General features: G+C 43.4%; 1 protein-coding gene across 2 annotated transcripts in view; it reads left to right on the plus strand.

The window, feature by feature from the left end:
• Positions 1–4855: 4855 nt before the first annotated feature.
• nrip1b (nuclear receptor interacting protein 1b) overlaps positions 4856–19628 on the plus strand; it is a 39976-nt gene continuing 25203 nt past the window's right edge. The window contains exons 1-2 of one of the 2 annotated variants that reach the window (XM_035667244.1): positions 4856–5109; positions 10205–10286. The gene's annotated coding sequence lies outside the window, so the exon portion shown is untranslated. The remainder of the gene's footprint in view (positions 5110–10204; positions 10287–19628) is intronic. The other variant, XM_035667245.1, reaches the window with a different exon arrangement.

The following is a 19628-nucleotide window of genomic DNA, read 5'->3' on the forward strand; positions in this document are numbered from 1 at the left end:
TGTCTATCAGGCACAGTTTCATCTCCCTGACACACTTCAAGGACAAAAGTGGAATATTTACTGAGACGACTGAGATGGCTGTTTAGCATGTCGGCCGTAATCCAGTCGTAATCACTCCTGTCTGTTTATTTTGAACAGAGGTCACGCATTTTCTCCTCCGTCAATAGTTTGTTGCACCAATAAAGACAGTTTCACTTGTTAATGAATAATCCACTCATCACAAGGCCAGTGTTTGGTCTGTACAAAGATGTTACTTTCTTTACTTTCTGCAAGTTCAAACACTATTTTTTTGCTTTAAAACGCAAATGTAGATTTACCTGCTTATTCCTTTATTGGCTTTGTTGATTTAAATATGTGGCCTCTGCAGGGTTTTATTCAAGCCGAGCAGCTGAATAATCCAAATACACCTAACCTGTCTCTCTGTGGGCAGGTTTTTTGCTGCATCATACGGCAGTAGTAGGACCTTCCCTGCAGCTGTATACGTGAGGAATGTCACAACCATCCCATACTCATTCCAGTTCAAAGGTTACAGTATGGTGTGACTTCCAGCGGGCCCTCCCACTGCAGCTCGCACCTGCCTCCTCCCCAAGAGGGCCCTCCTTCACTCCAAACCTTGGGAGACACTTCGGCTGAAATTGGGGAGTAGAGGTCAAAGGTGGAGGGTTAATGTCTGCTGACACACCGGCTCCCTCCCTCTGAGACAATCAGGCGTCTGAATCTAAACTCTCCTCTGTTTGCACTGCTGTGCCAAGAGAACACCGCTGCAGTGCTGACCTTTGCCCACGCATTCATATGTTTTCCATCTATTTTTTTCTTTACCTTGAAATATTCAGCTTACAGCGTAAGTGTATAGGAAACCAATTTTTAAGAGGGCCAGGGTCAGATTGCTCTATTCCTGGATGGAGGAACAAATCAAATCTGCATATCATCCCATCCAAAGATTTGAACGATAATCTGCCCCAGTAACCGCTCAGTGAACCCATGCTGACATGAAAGTTGAGTCACAGATGAATTGGCTTTATTACAGTGTTCACTGGATAAAGATTGTGGTGTATAGTTTTGAAATATGTGTTTGTCAACTTAAGTCTTTCTGCTTTTTATTTTTCAGTGTTTCTTCATAAAATAGTTTATAGGAAGTTGAGAAACAGTGTTCTATATAGAGATGGGACTTGTTTGCGAGCCATTGTTTTGCAAGTAAATCTCAAGTCTTTGCATTCAAGTACGAAGTCAAGTCCTAAACGTTTAGTTCTAAGTCCTAAATAAGTCTCTAATTTGCTCTTCACCAAATGTAATGCTTTTCAACAACAGGGTAATATAGTAACAGTGACATTTAGGAGGATATACTGACAGAAATGGAATATAATAATCAAAAGTGTGTTTTCGTTAGTGTATAATCACTCATTTGTTACCTTAGAATAAGCTGTTTGAAATACAGCTTATTAATAATAAGCTATAATTATTTCCAACTGGTACTCAATAACATAACTTGAGTTCTTAATGGTTCTCTCCTGCAACTTGATTGGATGCTGGTTCAAACTAAGTGAATCTTGGGAATTAATTGTCAACTTGCTGGGAATTCATCGTGTTAACATTATTTGACTCAGGAAATAAATTGATTCGTACCACACTTTTTAAATAACATACTTTTTAATCTTTGGGCTTGCGGCAAGGTATCAAGTATTTTCACGCCAAAAGGCTCAAGTCCAAATGAGTCATTGGTGTAAAAGTCCACATCAAGTTGTCAAGTCCTTTTTAATTTTGTCAAGTTGTAAATAAAGTTTGTGACTCCAGTCCACACCTCTGCTCGTTCGATTTTTAAAGTCTTCAGTTTGTGTGCTGTCAAAAGAAACGTGAAATTCTCATTTTCACTGCACTCAACAGCTGTTGATCAAATTCAATTACAACAAAATGCCATTCCAGCACTATTTTACACACTTAATACGACACCGTGTTAACAAGATTGTAAAAAGTCAGTCTAGTAAAACAACAAAGTCCACTCCTAATGATGCTCAAATCCTTGTTAACCTTCCCTTTTATAATGCAACACACTTTTTCCATTTTCTCTTTTGTCACTAGCCACGGCTGTACCAAGCCAAACACTGCAACCAGCCTGTTAACATCTTTAACCTTCTTTTCCAGCAGCTCCTCACTGAACGCGTTAAATTACATACATAAATAAAATCATGACAAAATGTTTTCAAAAATGCCCCAGGCTTGTCCCTTCAGGTCAAAGGACAGAGTTTCCCGAACCACATTTCTGTTGAAGGCTTCAGGGGCAAAGTTCAGCCTGCTCGGGTTGGGGGGAAGGACTGAAAGGAAGGATATTGTATCTCCATTTATGTGGCATTCGGGGTCAGAGTTCAAAGATGAAAGGTCACCCCAGGTCAGAGGTCACGAGGTGAGATACCATCCAAATTGCTGAGCTTGTCTGCTCATCCAACTTGAGGCTGATGTTACACAAAAATATTGTCCTGAGCAGCACTCACAGTGCAATCACACAACAACAATAAACACAGCAACATCAACTTTTTATGAACGGCACTTTGGCGAGGACTTTGATCAGACTTTTAACTGCTGTTGTACTCAAAATGCAAATTGCAGGTAACACCTATTGTGAACAACAGCCTTGTAAAAGAAAACTATCCAATTTACCTGACTGACATGTTGAGTGCCGCCTCTGTTTATACTACCGGCAATGAACTGAATTACTGTTTAAACACCTCGGTGGGGGTACAGCAGGTTAGAAGGCACTGTATCCAACTGGCTGAATACAAGTGGCCAATAACACAGCTTGATGTGATAGCAGAGCAGAGGGAGGAGGAGGAGAAGGAGGAGGAGCCGCCACCCCCCCCCATACACACACATACACTACCCCCCATCCCGGATTTGAAAAGAGAAACAGAGACAGGGATGGGTAGAAGTAGGTTATGTTGTTGTGTTCTTATTCATGAGAACACTGATGTTCCCCAGGTCCTTAGAGACATTTTGTTCAAGGCAATGTTAAGAAGCCAGACTACAGGCCAGTGGACCTGATAGCACAGATTAGCACAAGATGTCAAGAAAATAAAGAGAAAAAAGTTATTTCTAAGCATTTGGAGCACAATCATATGTTTAGATTTACTCACACTACTGAAGGTCCACTGTGAAAAGCATTCCTTTCTAATGACAGCTGAAGAAAAGTAAGTAATTTAGAAAGTTTCCATATAGGCACATCTGCTGTTTGTGAATGACACCCTGCTTCACACTTATAGTGACACACGTTCACACCTGGAAGCTGCCTCAGTGCCTTGTTCAAGGGCACCTCCATGGCGGTGATGTTGTTCATTTTCTCCACTTGGTCACTGTGTGCTGAGGCAGGTAGTAAATCTCCAGCACTGTGACAGATATATTCTTTTAACTCTCCTATTTTGGACCCCATCCAAGGGGAGGCCTAATGATTTGTTTAGAGATGCTGACTAAAAGGTTAGTTGGGGCACTTCTTACATAATTTTTCATTTAACTGAAAGGCCATTTTATTAACCTGCTTTTGTTATGAGGGGACGGGTTAAGGAATTATTGTATAGTCATTAAGGTTTTTGATTTCAGACTACCCATGAATGGTATTTGATTGTTTAATTATTATAAAACAAAACATGTGTAGATGATGTACAAATGTACTAACTGTGGTATAATAAAAGATGTAAATTATATTATGTTAACAAAGGAGGACAGTATTTATGGGTTTCAAATGATCCTTCGTTACAGGATGTCATGTACATGACTTTAATATTCAGGTTACAGTCAATTTTATATTTGAGCAGACCCTAATATGCATCCTTATAGGGTCATTTCTACTGCACATCCGAACAGAGACGCTGTGAGAGTCATGTCAATAAAGGCAGATGGTCAAAATAGATGCAGCTGAGGCCGAGACATTCATATTTGTTGTCCTCATTATAGATGACGCTACAAAAACACTTGATCCAACATTTCCCACAATGCAACTTGATAGCATCTATCTTTAAATTCCCCTTGCCTGGTTAATGCTCATGTCTTTCACACTCCTTGCCACAGTGCTTTAGATGTTCTGTTTAAAATGTTTTTCTCCAAGCTCAGACAGACCCTGATGATGTCATCGGGGTTATTTTTCCAGCTTCCTGCGGACTCACAGAAGACATTATTGGACCCTTTTTCGATGCACGGAACCGCTGCAAACTGCGTCCAGGTGTTCTTCTAATATATGTTTGTGGCGTAATGTTTATTGTATGTGTATTATGTTTATTTCTGTGAAACAGTATACCTCTTGGGATGCAAGACACATTTCAGCAATAATTCTGACAATAAACTGAAATCAAATAAATGATACAACTGTGTTCACAGTGGTACTCCCCCTGAGAGGTATACTAAACTGAATGAGTAAAATCAGTGGAGTGCACCTTTAAAAAGAAAAAAAATCCTCATTGGGGATTAATAAAGTAAATCTTATTCTTCTTTGAATTCTTCTGTAAACCCAAGCACTTGTATAGCTGCTTTCCTGCTTTTACTGCTACTGTTAATGTTAATGTTTTTACTACTGGCACTACTACTACTACTGCCCCTGTTAATAGTTCCTGCTACTGGTGGAACATCAGCTACATTAACAATATAAAACAATTGAATTACAATTGAAACGTAGAAAAATAGTTAACATCTAAATGAATATAAAATAATAAATTCTTAGCTGTCCATTCATGCACATTATTATTATTATTATTGTTGTTGTTGTTGTTATTGGGAGCAGTGTGTGCAGCAGTGAAGGCTTGTTCCTTTAAGGGTGGTGTCAGCGGCAGGCAGTAGGAGGAGTGTGTCTCCGCTCACTTCTCCACAGCGAGGGGACCCTGAGAATAAACAATTCCCTCAGACTACACGCCACACACCGCAGCTCGCTTCCAGTCGCAGCACCAAAAAAAAGAAAGAAACCCGAGGCTTTTTTTTTGGACTAAATTTTTTTTTATTTTTAAAGCCTGCCTCGCCATTTCTGTTTCCTGCCGAGAGTGTCAAGACAAATGCGACCGTTTTCATTGGATTTGCCTCCTCCTGTCGAATAACAACGATGCGCCTCTCCGGCTGACTGTGGGGTGGACAACGCAGGTAAGGGATCTAACGTTACGTGCTGTAGATAAACGCACTGTCATATCGGGAGAATTCTTATTACAGCTGGGGGTGGAAAATACACGGGTGCGCAGACGGGACGCGGTGTCGAGGATTGTTTCGAGGTGTTGTTTCGAGGGTAGGACGGGCTGTTTGTGTGTCGAGCCGAGGCGCATATGGATATAGCGCTGAAAACGCTGCATAAAGGAGCGGAGAATGGAGCTGGCTGTGTGCGCTGCCATAGGCTTCTGTTATAGCCCACAGAGTCGCTTAGTAATAACGGCCACTGTCTGTATTCCCCGGCCACCATACGAGCAGTAAACGAGGCCTGCAGTAGAGCTATTTATCTGTGTGCAAATCAGCTGAAATGAATGCAAATTGTAGTGAATGTACCCTCATACACCGACAGCTGAATCAAATAAAGGCGTCCTCCTACATTTTCTAAGTGTATTTTAAGCTGCTGTCACGCACTGACCATATGAACACTGAATGAATAATGCCAGCCCGTGGGTTCAGTTAATAATAAGACACGCTGTACGGATGCCACAGTATGGTACAGTAATGTAACGTCGGTACAGGTAATGTAGTTCATCACGTCGGGTCAAAACAGTAGACAACCTCCTATTTTGAACACATTCCACAGTTGCGCTGTTCGCTTCTACTGTTGGTAAGTCCTGCTCCTTAAAACGATGGACCTCAAGGCCTTGAAAAGGACCCAGGTGTAGTTATATGTTGAGCTGGAGTCATCAATAGGCCTTTGGAGGTGTTAAAATATAGCGCTGTCCTGGATTCTTTAGGCTACTTAATGAGAAATCTGCTTGGTTGCCCAGACTCATACTGTGAGCTTTTCATTTTTGGGCTCTAAAATGTATTAATGTCTGAAAGAGTATTACATTTGCCTCGCATATTTTTGTATTGCCCCCCTGTAGTGTTTTACAGTGCTGCTGCCTCTTTAGGGGAAGTCAGTGACAGTGGCACTAACCCCAGCATGTACAGTAAATACAGCGTAGGCGAAGGTAGCTACAATGTTACAAAGCTTTATCTCACTCTGTTGCTACAACAAGTCCGTATTACAGCCACTATGAAGGTAACATTAGGCCTCTAATGCACTATACACCGCCATAATCTGGATTCATGAATTAGTTAATGATCCTCAATAATGGCCATTTAGTTGTTCAGTTTTACCTACATTACACCACATCCTTAAAGATCAACTCCTCTGTAACCACTGGCTGGTCCCTTTAAGTTTCTGAAAGGTTACTAGTTCAGTCTGCAGAACAAAATGCATTTGCTTGAAGTTGGTCCGTTGCAGCCTGTCACATCACTGTGTCATCATGTCAGATATGTTTTGATAGAGTTCAAAGACTTGGATGTTTTTCAGTAACTGGCAGGGAGGCTTTCTGAATGGCCTTTGCGTAGGTGTTCCTTTTTCTGAAATGTCCTATTGCTTCATTGGACTTTGGATCAGTGTGGAGGCAAAAGGTCAGGGGCTGAAGTTTGCTGCGAGTTACAGGAAAGAGGGCAGAGTACATCTTCAGTTCAGGTTCTAAAAGGGCAATTTATAAAGCTTCCCAACAGCAACCCGTTAGGATGTTATTGTATGAGGATTTAAAAGAAAACAGCGTGCTGGGTTAATGTACTACCTTTCACAGGACCGCTGTAACTTGGACTAACAACCTAAAGTAATGTGGAGAAAAGTCAAACTTCTTTAAAGCCCTGTAAATACTGTCTGTGTCTGGGGGTCTGCCTTTTAGCCTTTCTTTTGTTGAGCATTTAAGCTGCTTAATTATTTGACCTGAACTTACACAAGATGTTCAAGGTAGTTCAGCTTGTCCTCTTTTGCCACAGATAACTAAAACCTGCACTTATAGCCCAGCTTTAAAGTTGCAAAAGTGCTTTTGTTTGAGTGGTGCGGCCGGCGTGCTGTAACTCAAAGGCTCGTATGTACTGGATGTAGCATGATTTGGCTGGGCCATCTGCTAGTGTCCAGGGAGCTGCTGTTGAGTGATGTGCAGTAGCCTGCAACAGAACCAGAGGACATTCAAATGGCCAAATGCAAATGATGTCGAGGCTGCTGAACAGTCACAAGACTGGACTCTGCACTCTACTCTCTTATCCACTGGCTGCCTTTCATGACAGCAAATCTTATCTGCCATCAAAACTCCACTGCTGCTGTATAAAAGTGGCATGTTTTGACGTGTGTGTTTTTGGGGCTCATGCAGGTGTGTTTGGCACAGAGGCTGTATTTTTGCTATAGCGTTAGAAAGTAATTACTGGATCACACTGCTTGTTGCTACTTAGTGACTTTCCTTTCCCATTTAAATTATTTGATGTAATAGTGTGTTTTTATGCAGGGTGATGCTGCCACAGATACAGGAGTACCTGCCCAGGCACTTATCTCTACTAACAGCCTCTCTAACTACTACCACTGTGCCAACTCAAACCCCACTGTTTGTAAATCTGTCCGTCACAGTAGCATGAGACACGGGGGCAGACAAAATCGAGGGCTTCATCTCGCTTTTTGATTGCTGAGATACTCTGCAAAAAAAACCCCAACAAACTAATGTGCAATCTACCAGAACAAGTGTCATGCATTTACTGCAGAGTTTTTGATTTATTATAGACCTGGGAGCTGCCCAGCACTTGTGTTGTTGGCCACCGAACATTGTTCAAGGGCACTTTGACAGTAGATGTTGAGGAATAGAAGTGCATTTCTCATCTACTTACAGGCCGATACTTTGTCAGCCCACGGAGGATTCAAACCCGAGACCTTTTGGCCACTGGCTCATTTCTCTAATTGTTTGAGCTCTATAATATTTGTGTGGGGCATGCTTTAAGCCAAATCATTTTATTGTTCTCTTTATTGTTTGTTTATTCGGTAGACACTCTCTACTAATAACAATAGCCAGCACTACAGCTGTTATTGGGCAGAGATTTACAGCGCAACAATTATGCTGTAAATTTAATATTCGGACTAAGGCATTTATCTCAAATTGATGAGACAGAAACACAACGCAAGAATAGTCGTGCTGTGCTTGATCAGAGTGTTTGAAATGATCAGTTTTCAGTATCTTACCATTAAGGTGATGTTAGCCCTCCTTAGTATCTTGACTCTTCTCTGCGCCTCCTCCTCCACACCTCTTATTCAGAATCAGAATCAGAATTTCTCGCTGGATTTCACACACGCGCACATTATACAGACTACAGTGTCATACACACAAGTCTTGATACCACAACAGGGCCATATTGCATAAAATTGGAATAGAAAATGTCTTGAAATGGATATGAGAAACACAAGGCTGAAATGTCAAGGCTTGAGTGATTAAAGTGTAAACATACACAGACTGATGCAGCCACTGAAGCCAACAAAATTGGATAAAAAATGAATTTACTATACAGACATTAAAACTATCAGAGGAACTCCACTATTCTGAGCAAAGAGGCAGGTGGAAACATAGTTTAGTTGTTATTTTAGCATTTTTCACAGAATATTTTGCCACCAGAATACTAGAATGAGACTGTGTCAGAAACCAAGGCACAGAACTATTGAATTCAATTTTGATTTCTGAAATAAGATCATTGTGTGGGCAGTTTGAGAGTATTCCCTCCGTGTGCCGCTTGGAAGATAGGGTTTACTAAGGGCTCTCAATTATGGCAGCACTATCTCATTCAGAGACAATCACTCTGGCTCCTGTTGGTGCTTCTGTCATGAACAGAAGGCAACCAAAGTCAATGGGAGTCATTCTGATGACAAGGCAGGAACTGCTAAATGCGCCTTTACAGCCATCGCTCCTGGATGCAGGCTGGAATGACGAAACGCACTGAAGAAAGATGGACGCCTCCGCTGCAGCCCCTGAGAGCTATACTAGCCGGAGCTCATCTGTTGAATGACTCCCCCTCCTCCTCCTCCTCCCCCCCTCCCCCCCTTCACCCTCACCTCCAACTCTCCACCCCTCTGCCTTCGCACTTCACCTTGGCCTTGGCGCAATGACAGGCCCCTCAATTATCTCCACCGATTGATCGCTGCTGATTGCAATTGCCGTGAATTATTTAGACTTTGCTGAAATTGCTCGCTAAAGGGGAGGGAGACCAAAAGAGAGAGATATTGTCGGTCAAATAAATTACACGTTACCCACATGAAGCATCAGCCCATTTTGAAAACAACAGCTGTGGAAGCCTAACTGTGCCGATCAATGAAGCAGAGCAGGGAAAACAGCATCAAGCTACCTTGCACTGTGGTAACCGAGCTACCAGCTTAACACCAAACCTCCACCGTCCCCCTCCTCTAATATGTTAAGTAAAGACTGAGGACATGTAGCGTTGAGCAGCAGACCTCCTGGGTGATGTGAGAGGAGCTGACTCTTTTCCTGGCTGGGCTGGTGTGGTCACAGCAGAGGAGTGGAGTGGAACTGACTCCCTCCCTCCCTCCTTCGCTCCTTCCCTCCCTCTCTGCCTCTCTTGCTCCTGTAGCAGAGCTGCTGCTGCCCCCGGGCTGTAGAGGTGCAGTAGGAAGGTTTCTCTACCATTGTGGCGAGCGTGCTGCCAGGATGCTGCAGTCAGGCGAGGGGAAGGTCTTTGCTTTGCCACAAGCGGGCCAATGTCACAGGCGTGACAGAGTGGGCGGGCTGCAAGGGGAATGAGGACAGACGCTCATAGATAGGAGGAATACCCAGGCTGTGTGTACATGTGATGGAGAGCGTCTGCCTTGTCTTCTAACAGAGGAAGACAAAGGATAAGGATGGCAGATACTTGTCTGCATGTTTGTGGCTTTTGTTGGCAATTGTTTAGCTGCAACAGTCAGAGGATGTGTGTAATTAAGTCTCTGATAATACAGTTGTTGATCCCAAGGATCATAGCATGCATGGATTCACATGAGCTTGCGTCATGCCTCACTTAAACAAAACAGCTTCTGACAGGCATCAGACAAGGCTACTGCACCTTGTGTGCTAACTGCTATTTATGTTGCCTCCAAGTGTATTATCGCATATGTCCCTGGCATGGTTTAAGAAGCCTAAGGTTTGAAGGCTAGAACAACGGGTCACAAAGTCCAGAGACTGAGGTCGACTGTTATTCAACTGTGTCTTATTTTAACCAGGTTATGTGGCAGGAGTGCAGGGGAGAAGCTGGGGCTAAGTGAAAATGCCACTCATTCCTGAAGAGTCCCTGGCCTCGTCAAGGTTAGTGGCTTGTCTTTGTAAGTTGAGGGATTGATGCATGAGCCTGTCTGGCGCTGAATTCAAAGTCCAAAGCTGTCACAGGCAGCAGCTCTCTCCCCACTCCCTCCGCCCGCCCTCCCTCCCTCCCTCCCTCCCTCCCTTTGCAGGCTATCACAGGGCCCCGTCCTTCCCAACTTCTTAGCAGCCTGTCCTTTTGGGAACCTTGAGCAGCCCAGGCAAGGACACAGTGTCTGGTGCAGTAAGCCTGTGCAGAGGGGGAGGCTTTACGTAACGTTCTGCTTTAAACATGGGTGTATGACTTCCCTGACACGGAGCAGTGCGGTGCAGAGCTGCACGGCTCACAGCACATGTCCCCTCGGCCCCCCTGGACAAGGAGGGGGCAGAGAGATCCCTGCAACTTAATTATATCTTTCTCTTTTAAAAGCTTTCGTTTGAAATTAAATTTTCCCAGGCAATTAACTAAAGAGGAGTTTTCAGAATTTATGAATGAATGATGGATATATTGCATAGGACGACAGGGGAGGGAGGGAGGGAGGGGGGGATGCATATGCAGTATATGCTGCGAGGTTGTGTCTCTGAGATTTATTTCCATTGCGAAACGGGTGAAGTTCAGGAAAATTCAGGCATCATTAAACTTTGTACCTGAGAGCTGCTCTTTTATGCCACCACAGCTACAACACTTCAGATTTCATAGTACACCATTCTACTGTCAATGTTTGGGTTATTTTCAGTGTCACCCTGCCAACACTCACATACTTTCACATTGCATTCAGGGATGGGTAGAAAATGCAAGAGCTGGGGTTTCCCCACTTCCTCATTCACACAGAGCTTTCTTCTAGAAGTTGGTTGTAACTTGCTGAATGATGTTACGGGCTGCACACCCCAAATCCTCTTTTGGCTTGAACTGTAATTGTGTAACTTTTTGGCTTCTGGTGATGAGCTGAATTGTTGCTGGGCAACAAGGGACCTGTGCGGGTGGCCGTGGAGAGTCGGAGCTATGTGAGTTCAGATAGATCTGCAGCACATTATCCGGCTTCCCAAAAGAGGAATGTCACTGAATTCCCCTTGAAATACCTTATTTTTTGCATATTATTCCAAGCTAGATGAATGGTCGTTAGTCTAAAATAATTTCACATTAAAGTCTGTCTTCTAAGACACATAAAGACCAGCCTTGTAATGGCTCTGACATAACAGATTCTCTTCCCTACTTTATAAATTTGTCAATGAATACATAAATGACTCATTGCTCTTTCAATAAACATCTTTTACAGAACATGGTTAAATAAGTGGCGCATCTCTAAATTAAAAAATTAATGCACTCCCACACCACAAAGCAAAGACCGAGGACATTTGGCATAACCCCAGCCCCCTCTCTTTCACTGGAAGTGGTCTCTTGAATTTCTGAAACATGCTGTCCTTTTGTGAAGCTGCAGCCCACTTTTAAATCCATTAGTGAGGTGGCGTTATTTAGTGCGTCCTCACTAGAGCTGGGTAAACAGACCGAAAGCCTGTGGTTCAGACGTACAGCTCTCTCATAACTGTGTTAGAAGGCGCCCAGTAGTAGAGAGGCCATTTGATAGGAGAAGGAGAGCACTGGGCTGATGACTTGAGGCAGCCATATGACCTATTACTTTGGGAAAATGGACTGGTGACCAGAAGATTGCTGCCTCATACTCTGCTCACCCGCTGCCCTTGAGCAAAGGCAATTAACCTGGATTCCTCCAGTAAATATCCAGCTGTAGAAATGGAAAGAGATGTGCAAGAGTGATAATCGCGTAAGTGACTTTGAATAAAAGTGTCGACTAAGCAGGAAGATTAATACAGCTAATAGAATCATAGCTTGTGTTTTCAAGTTATCAAGGACCCAGGACTGCTGAACATGTAGAGAAGTACGTAGTCACCCCTCCTCCCCCGCGTCTGTCTTTGTGCACCCTTATATACATACACACACACACACACACACACCCACACCCATTCACTGACTTCTCTCTTTTCCTGTAGCTTTAAGGCTAGAGCGTGACCTTGACCTGATTGCTGAGGAGCTTTTTAAGTAACTCTCCAGAAGGAGATCCAATCATGTGACACCCTTCACCCAGCCTCACCCCCTATCGTCTCTCCTGACCTTGTATGTCTATGAGGATGAGGGGGTGGAGACACTCGCCACAGGCGTGCATGCAGCTGCAGGGGCTGTCATTCAATTGGGTAGTCGCCCCAAGGTCAAACGGGGTCAAGGTCGCATCAGAAAGAGCACCGTGGCTCGAACGGCCCCTGCCCCTCTCTGAATTTTGGAATGGCCGACCACAAGTTTCCACCCGGTTTGACTGCGTTGACGAACTGAGCAGGTTTAGTCATCCTCTCAATTCTTAATCACTGATACCAGCATATGTCAGGGAAAGGTTGCTTCATGTCCAGAGTGATTCATGTCCAGAGTGAGCTGGCTGCTAGGATTTGTGCTGTTGCAGTTGCCTTCACTCACTCCCTACAGCTGCCCCGATGCTTAAACCACGCTGGCTCACTGTCTCGCTTTAGAGCACGCTACTGTCTCGGATTCAGAGTATTTTTAAGCTAGTACGTTAACATTTCTGCCCCCTGGATATGTTTACCATATGGCTGGGTAAATCAGGATCTCGGCCCACTTTGTTAGAACATGCAATAATAAGCCCTAGCCAAATGCCAGTCTTTCTGCATATGACTCCATCGCTTTTCACTTACACGAATATTGTGCTCTACTTTGTCTTTAGTTGTAGAAGTGGACAATCAGACGGAGGCACTGTTTCCCCCAGGTCCCTTTAGGCCAGCTGCAGCCTATTATGATGCTATGTTTTTATTTAGCGTGTGCTGTAAGAGGGAAATGAGACTGTTCTATTATAATTTGTTCATTTCAGTTATTTTTTCTTTGTATCATTCACAACTTTGTTTCAATTTTAACTTTATTTCTGAAATGATGACCATGTATTATTTCAAATATTTAAGTAGTCAATTTTATAACTTTTTTCACACATTTTTTGGGGCTTTGTGGTGGCACCCTACACCCTAAACTCACCCACTTGGATTACAAGTTTGTGTCTTAGTTTTCTCTACCGTTTACAATAGGGTCGCACAATTAATTGTAATATTATCAAAATCACAATATGACCATGTGCAATATCCGAATCGCAAGAAGCTGCAGTTGTTTGATGGTAAAACGTGTTAAAAGCATTATAATGAAGTACAGTAGTGCTACAGAGATTTCCTGGCTTTCAAATCTTGTCCTCCAGAGACATGTTTGTTTGATACAGACCCCAACAAATGTCGCAGCATCATGATTTTAATTTTAGTATGTGTTGCAATATGTTTTTTTATCATATCATACAGCCCTGGTTTGCAATCAGATGGCAAAAGAGCAGTGTAAGAATTGTAGTGAATGTAGTGAATCTTGACATTTTGACTCACAACACAAATGTAACATCGATATGATTATATGCAGTGTGCCGTAGAAAAGCAATTGAATTAAATTCCGCAAAAGAAAGGGCATTTTGTCAAGTGATAAAAACCAACCGGTAATGTCATCAGTGCAACTACTGTAAATTATAAGCTTGAGATAGTAAGAAACTCAGTCTGATGATTGGTTAAGATAATCCCTATGAATGTAATACTCTACATGACATGAAAGGCATCCTAGCTGCACACAGGGTCAACTATATGAAGGAGCAAAGACTAATTTCCAGTCATGTTTTCATAGAAATATATTCTTTCTTTACTCTCTATGGAGCCATGTGTCATTAATTCTCAAACGCTGTGCTTCTCATCTCACTGACTGTGGCGTTATTGGAAAACAAGCCGACACATGCCATATTCTTCAGCTTTAATAAAGCCAACTGATCATGTGCTGGATAGAGTGGGGCATTATACAAGACTGTTGCTATTGTCAGGATGGACCGAGAGGCTTTAGTAGGGGAGATCCTGATGAGCATATGTCCTGTATCTGTTACATACAAAGAACTGTTAAAGCTTGTGATACAATTTACAATTAGTGGGGATAATTTTTGCATCAAAATTTAATTAAAATTTTTTTTTAAAAACTATTTGTTTTGAAATTTGTTGGGGTCTGTACAAAACAAAAATGTTTTCTTAAATCTGAAGAACAATATTTGTAGGCCAGGGTATCTGTGCAGTCTCTAGTCTATCTCTACAGTACTTAATTAGCATGCTGTTTTTAATACTTTATACTTTTATCAAAAAATTGCAGTTAACCCTGCTTGAGAGTGCCCTTACTTGTTCTGTTTACTTTTGTATAACAAACTTTTCTTTGACAAATTTGAACTCAGTGCTTATTTATCATTATCATGGGTGGCCCCAGTGGGAGTCAAACTCCAAATCCCGGTCCCTGTGGTCCCAACACTTTAAAAGCTTTCTTGATTATGTGCAGAGAGTTGTTTCGTTAGACACAACTAAAATAAAGGTGATCACCTGCTAGGATTTGACATTTAAAATCAGACATCAATTGCTGTACGTCTGGATACACCTTGAGCTCTCTCTCTCTCTCTCTCTCTCACTCACACTCACACTCACACACACACACCTATAGGCCTAGAGGAACCTGTAGCTTGTATAGTTTGGATGTTGATTTTCAAGCCAAAGAGACACAACTGTTGCTTACTCATATGTCATTTTAAGTTAAGTCTTGTTTGGGTTAATAAAGGTAATGGAAGCTACAGTAAAGCTTGTAAAGCTTGTATAAGAGGTTTTTTTTGCACACATGTACACACATCTAGAGTTAGCACAGAGGAGCTGTGTGCTTGTGTAACTGTGTTTACACGTCGGGAGGCTGGTGCTGGCACAAGAGCCAGACGAATGTGGTTTATCCAGGGCCTCTTTCTCTCTAAGCCACCTTCCCTTCCATTCAGCATTGACCTTGGTGCTTATGAGGAGGCAGGGCTTGACCTACATCCACCCCCTTAACTGGAACTAGAACCTCCACCAGCCCGCTGAATAAAGAGACCTGACACCCTATTCTACTTTCTCATACAGCCATTTTCTCTCTGTCTCTCTCTGCTCCTATTTGCTGCACTTTACACATAAAAGTACAGTTTTTGCAGCGTGTCTGGCAGCAGAGGAAAGTGGAGCAGCGGGCTTCATGACTCGTCTCTGAGGCACCAACATGTCTGTGTGCACTAGGTCACCATTAGCACGCAGGGGCTTAGCACCGGGCTGGTGAGAGTTTAGCGGCAGGTCAGCCCTCCTCTGGTTTTTAAAGTGGAGTGTCAAACTGTGGCTGATGCAAATGAGTACACAGGCATACACATGTAGTCGCTAGCATCTGGTGGGACTAATGTTCTTGTATGGGCAAACTGTGTGACACTGGGGTGCTAACATAAGGCACGCTAATGTTTGGAGAGCTATTTGACAGTCTATTTGTAAGAGGTTTGTGTAGCCAAATTTTTGCAATTTGCGTGCACAAGCCATGCTGTGGTTTAAGTGTGTAAAATTGTTGTAATGCATAGTTACGAGTAGCTTGCTACTGCTATTTGATTTCACTATTGTCAGCCTATTTCTCAAATTTGTGTTGCGTCCCGCGGCATACACTGTTTCACATACATTAAAAAAACACAGCCTTTAACCAAACAACAAATCAAACGCACATTGCGTCAGACATTACGAACAAGTAGCTGCAGTGCAGTCAATTTAATCGCTTACTTTTACATTAGAGCTGAGACTACACAGGTACAAGAATAAAAGAGGAAACAGCACACTAGCTGAAGTAGCATTGTTCAGTTCAGTAAGTCTCTTTAAGGGTAAAAGGTTTTTTAAAAGGTAATAATTAAATGTCACTCACACTCCTACAAATATAGCTCTTGAACAGAAGCTAAACAAAGGTTGCTAAGCGACACCGAGGCTCCGGTGAGTGATGAGTGATGATTTCTGGCTGGCGCATTAATATTTAAATTAGCAGTCAAAGGTGTGAGTTGATTAGGTATTTCACAATGGCTTCAAACAGGAATCCAACACTGATACAAAGGGCGTTGCAGAACAAACTATCTGTTTTATAAATGAATGGAGCTCTGTCAGAGGAGTGTGCCCGTCGAGGAGAATGTATGGAGGGATTACAAAAGCAATGCATGAGTGAGCGCAGCTTAATGAGGGAAGGGTTTGCATGAGAGCACCGTGCGTGAGCCGAGATATATCATGAGCTGTCCTAACCCACACAGAGGCATTCGAGGGGGCCAGTGTCATGCTACCAGGCATTAGGGCAGCTCAGCTAGCCCCCGTAATATCTCCCCTAGCCAAGAAAGGCTCATCATTTTTCTGGCTGGATGACATGTCATACCTTCATGGGTGTTAAATGACTGCAAAAAGCAGTGTGTACGTCTGTGTTTAAATAAGGCAGAGGGTCCCATTTAGCATTCTGAGTAAGACATGAGATAATGGCCCCCTAGAAGAGGAAATATAGAAATTAGGAGGTGGGGTGGACTGGTGAGGCCTGTGGATGGCGTTTAACCTCAGGAGCAGATGTTCTATCAAGGCGTGGGAGGGTTTTTTGCCAAACATACAGCAGGCCAACTGATAAGGGTCGCCTCCATTCCAAAGGCCATAGGGAGAACACACGCCAAAATGCAAGCACTCATCACAGAGTAGCTTCTGAGTCGGTCATTTTTAACTTCTTTTCTTCCTTTGTCTCCCTCTCTCTCTCCCTTTTACTGTCTCCCTCGATCATGCTCTGCAGAACTCCTTGCACGATCTTAGGGAGGGGAGGGAAAAAAAGAAGAAGAAAAGTGGGTCAGGGCGACCTATTTTTTTCCCCATAGTTCACGGAGGCAGAGGGTGGCGGTGTTATCGTCAGTTAGACGAGGAGCAGGGCCTGATGGGGAGGCAGGGCCTTGTCGCGAGACGCAGCCACTCAGAACTGGGTCAGCAGCAGAGGCTACGTCTTGTAAACGGCTTGTCATACTGGGGAGAAAAGCTGCAAATGAACCATAGATTATACGCCCCAAGCTGAGCACTGAGGTCTCTCCTCACTCCGCAGCCCCATACTTCAAAAAAAAAAAAAAAAAAACACAGGCACATATAAGCCTTACAGTAACGCAGGGGAGTCTCTGAGGCACTGCCACCTCCTATAAGTTCCTCTCTTCCCCTCTCAGTCTCCAGTAATAGCGTTTGATTACTGCAGTTAGACCTGACAAGCTCAAAGCCCGAGCCACACGCGCTTTTAAGTAAGGGATCTTTTCACATTTCTCTGTCTCTGACACGCGGGTTGCTGTTTTCTAAATATAGTCGGCTTTCTCCCAGATTTGCTTGACTTTATTCAGGTCAGGTTATTTACTGTACCAAGTTCAACTGTGGTTTTAAAAATGAGCAATACAGATGCTTATTCAGCTGCAGTGACCTCTTTGCATATCATCTGTGCCAAAGCCAGTGAATAGATAATTTGCTTACATGAGCCCTCACAAGATTTTTTCTGACCAAAAGAGAAAAAAAAAAGCTTTTATTTAACTCGTTCTGGTCAACTTTGCCCAAAACTTCTGCGGTGCTGGCTGATTGTTAATTTTAATTTCAGAACATTGAGATCAATGTCAATGCAATGGTGGGTGAATGTTGCTCATGTTGATGCTCATGTTGTTTTTGGAAAGTTGCCCTCAAGCCGCGGGGAAGGTATTATCCACAGTCACCATATATTTTTTCTATTGATTTCTAATGGGTCTGTGCCATGGCTCATTGTTTCATATCCTTTGTGTCTTCCTACAGACAGACAAAGCGGGATACACTGGGTTTGATCTCCTCCTCACAAATAATTGCTGTGGCTGTTGCATTGAGCTTAGACCTTAGAAGTGAAAATCGGGGTTTATTCGTGCATTGGGGTCTGCTTATAGAGCAATGCAATTTTCAGGCAGTAGAGCTCACTCATATTTCACTATGTGGAACAAATCTGCCTGTAATGAATCTCCCAGGACACTGTGGTGCCTCCACAACTGTGCCTGCGTTTTTGGCTCTTCTGCGGGGGAGATCTATAGTGGGCCTTTTTAATATTTCAACACGGCCATCTTCCTCATTTGAAAACTAGATTTGTGTCTTTGATGGGAGGGATTTCACAGCAAGTAAACACAAGGTTCATTGGAGTTTTTTCCCTACCCCTATATCAGTCCCAACTAATGTTAATCATATTGGTTTCGCTCTGTGTAAAAACAGCCTTATTAGCCAAGGTGTCACACTAACAAACATAACATAATATCCCGAGGTGGGGCTAAACATGGCGGGGGATCGGATTAGCAGCAAGACTCCGGCTAGTACACACACCCGGCTCTCCTCAGTGCCACAGCTCCCGAGCCCTGCCACTGCCGGGCAGCAGACCTGTCTAATGTTATTCTTAGCCCCAGAACTTCATGTCTCTGCGCGAAAGCCCCTTAACGCTAATTGAGGAGACTGCTCATGGCTCATGTCGCTCAACAACAGCCTCTGAGGGGGTGTATGCGTGTCACTGTCTGTCTTTCTGTGTATGTGTGAAGGTGAGACATGCTGAGCAGTAAACCAGTCAGAACCAGTACTTGGCCACTCCAGCCAGTGTTGTGTTGGTATTTTTTTTTCCTTTTTTTTTGGTGATAGGAAGCCACAACAGTGCCTTTAGCAGATGGTTTCCAGCAGGCCTGCGTATGACATGTGATAACATTACAGTTTTGAAAGGTCAGGCATGAAGAGAACCAGTAGGAGGGCTAGGCCAGTCTCAGAGTGTCCAAAGCTCCATTACAGTCCTCTGCTCACATACTATTATGCAGTGTATGTGCCTTATGTACAAAAGAAAAGGAGTTTCAAACACCCAGTATTGAACACATTGCCTCTAACAGGGCAATGCAAATATTTACTGTATTACTTGAACCTAGGTGGCCCGAGTCGCAGTCGCAGGGAGGGTGCCGCAATATTTGCATGCTGATAAAACCCTCCTTTGTGCTTTTACAGTAGACTACGCTCAGTCTGACAGTGCAAAGCTGGACTTTGGACTATAGACCATGGTGTTTTCTTTGCAAAATCAGAGGTCTTCATTCGGGCCCAGCAGGTCATCATCAACCTTTCAAAATACAGGCTCTGAGGCCACCCCCTCTCTCATTTAGAGAACCTTGATTGGCCAACGAGCCGACGCTCATCCTTGGAACAGAGGCTGGGATATTTGTTTTGAAGCTACAGGTCACTCTGTGCCAATGGCTCAGAGCAGAGCGTGGAGGAAAAACAGTCTGGAATTTCCTTGTACGTAAACAACACCTCTGGAGTGGATGGCTGCCTCATCACACAGGTGTATTCCATAAAGCATACCCAACCCCCCCAATCCCCCCAATCCCCATTCCTGAAATGGCACGGGGCTTGTGCATGAAGAAG

This window comes from Morone saxatilis, unplaced genomic scaffold (genome assembly GCF_004916995.1).
Source record: "Morone saxatilis isolate NCDOM2014 unplaced genomic scaffold, NCSU_SB_2.0 Contig20, whole genome shotgun sequence".
In the NCBI taxonomy this organism is placed as follows: Eukaryota; Metazoa; Chordata; class Actinopteri; family Moronidae; genus Morone; species Morone saxatilis.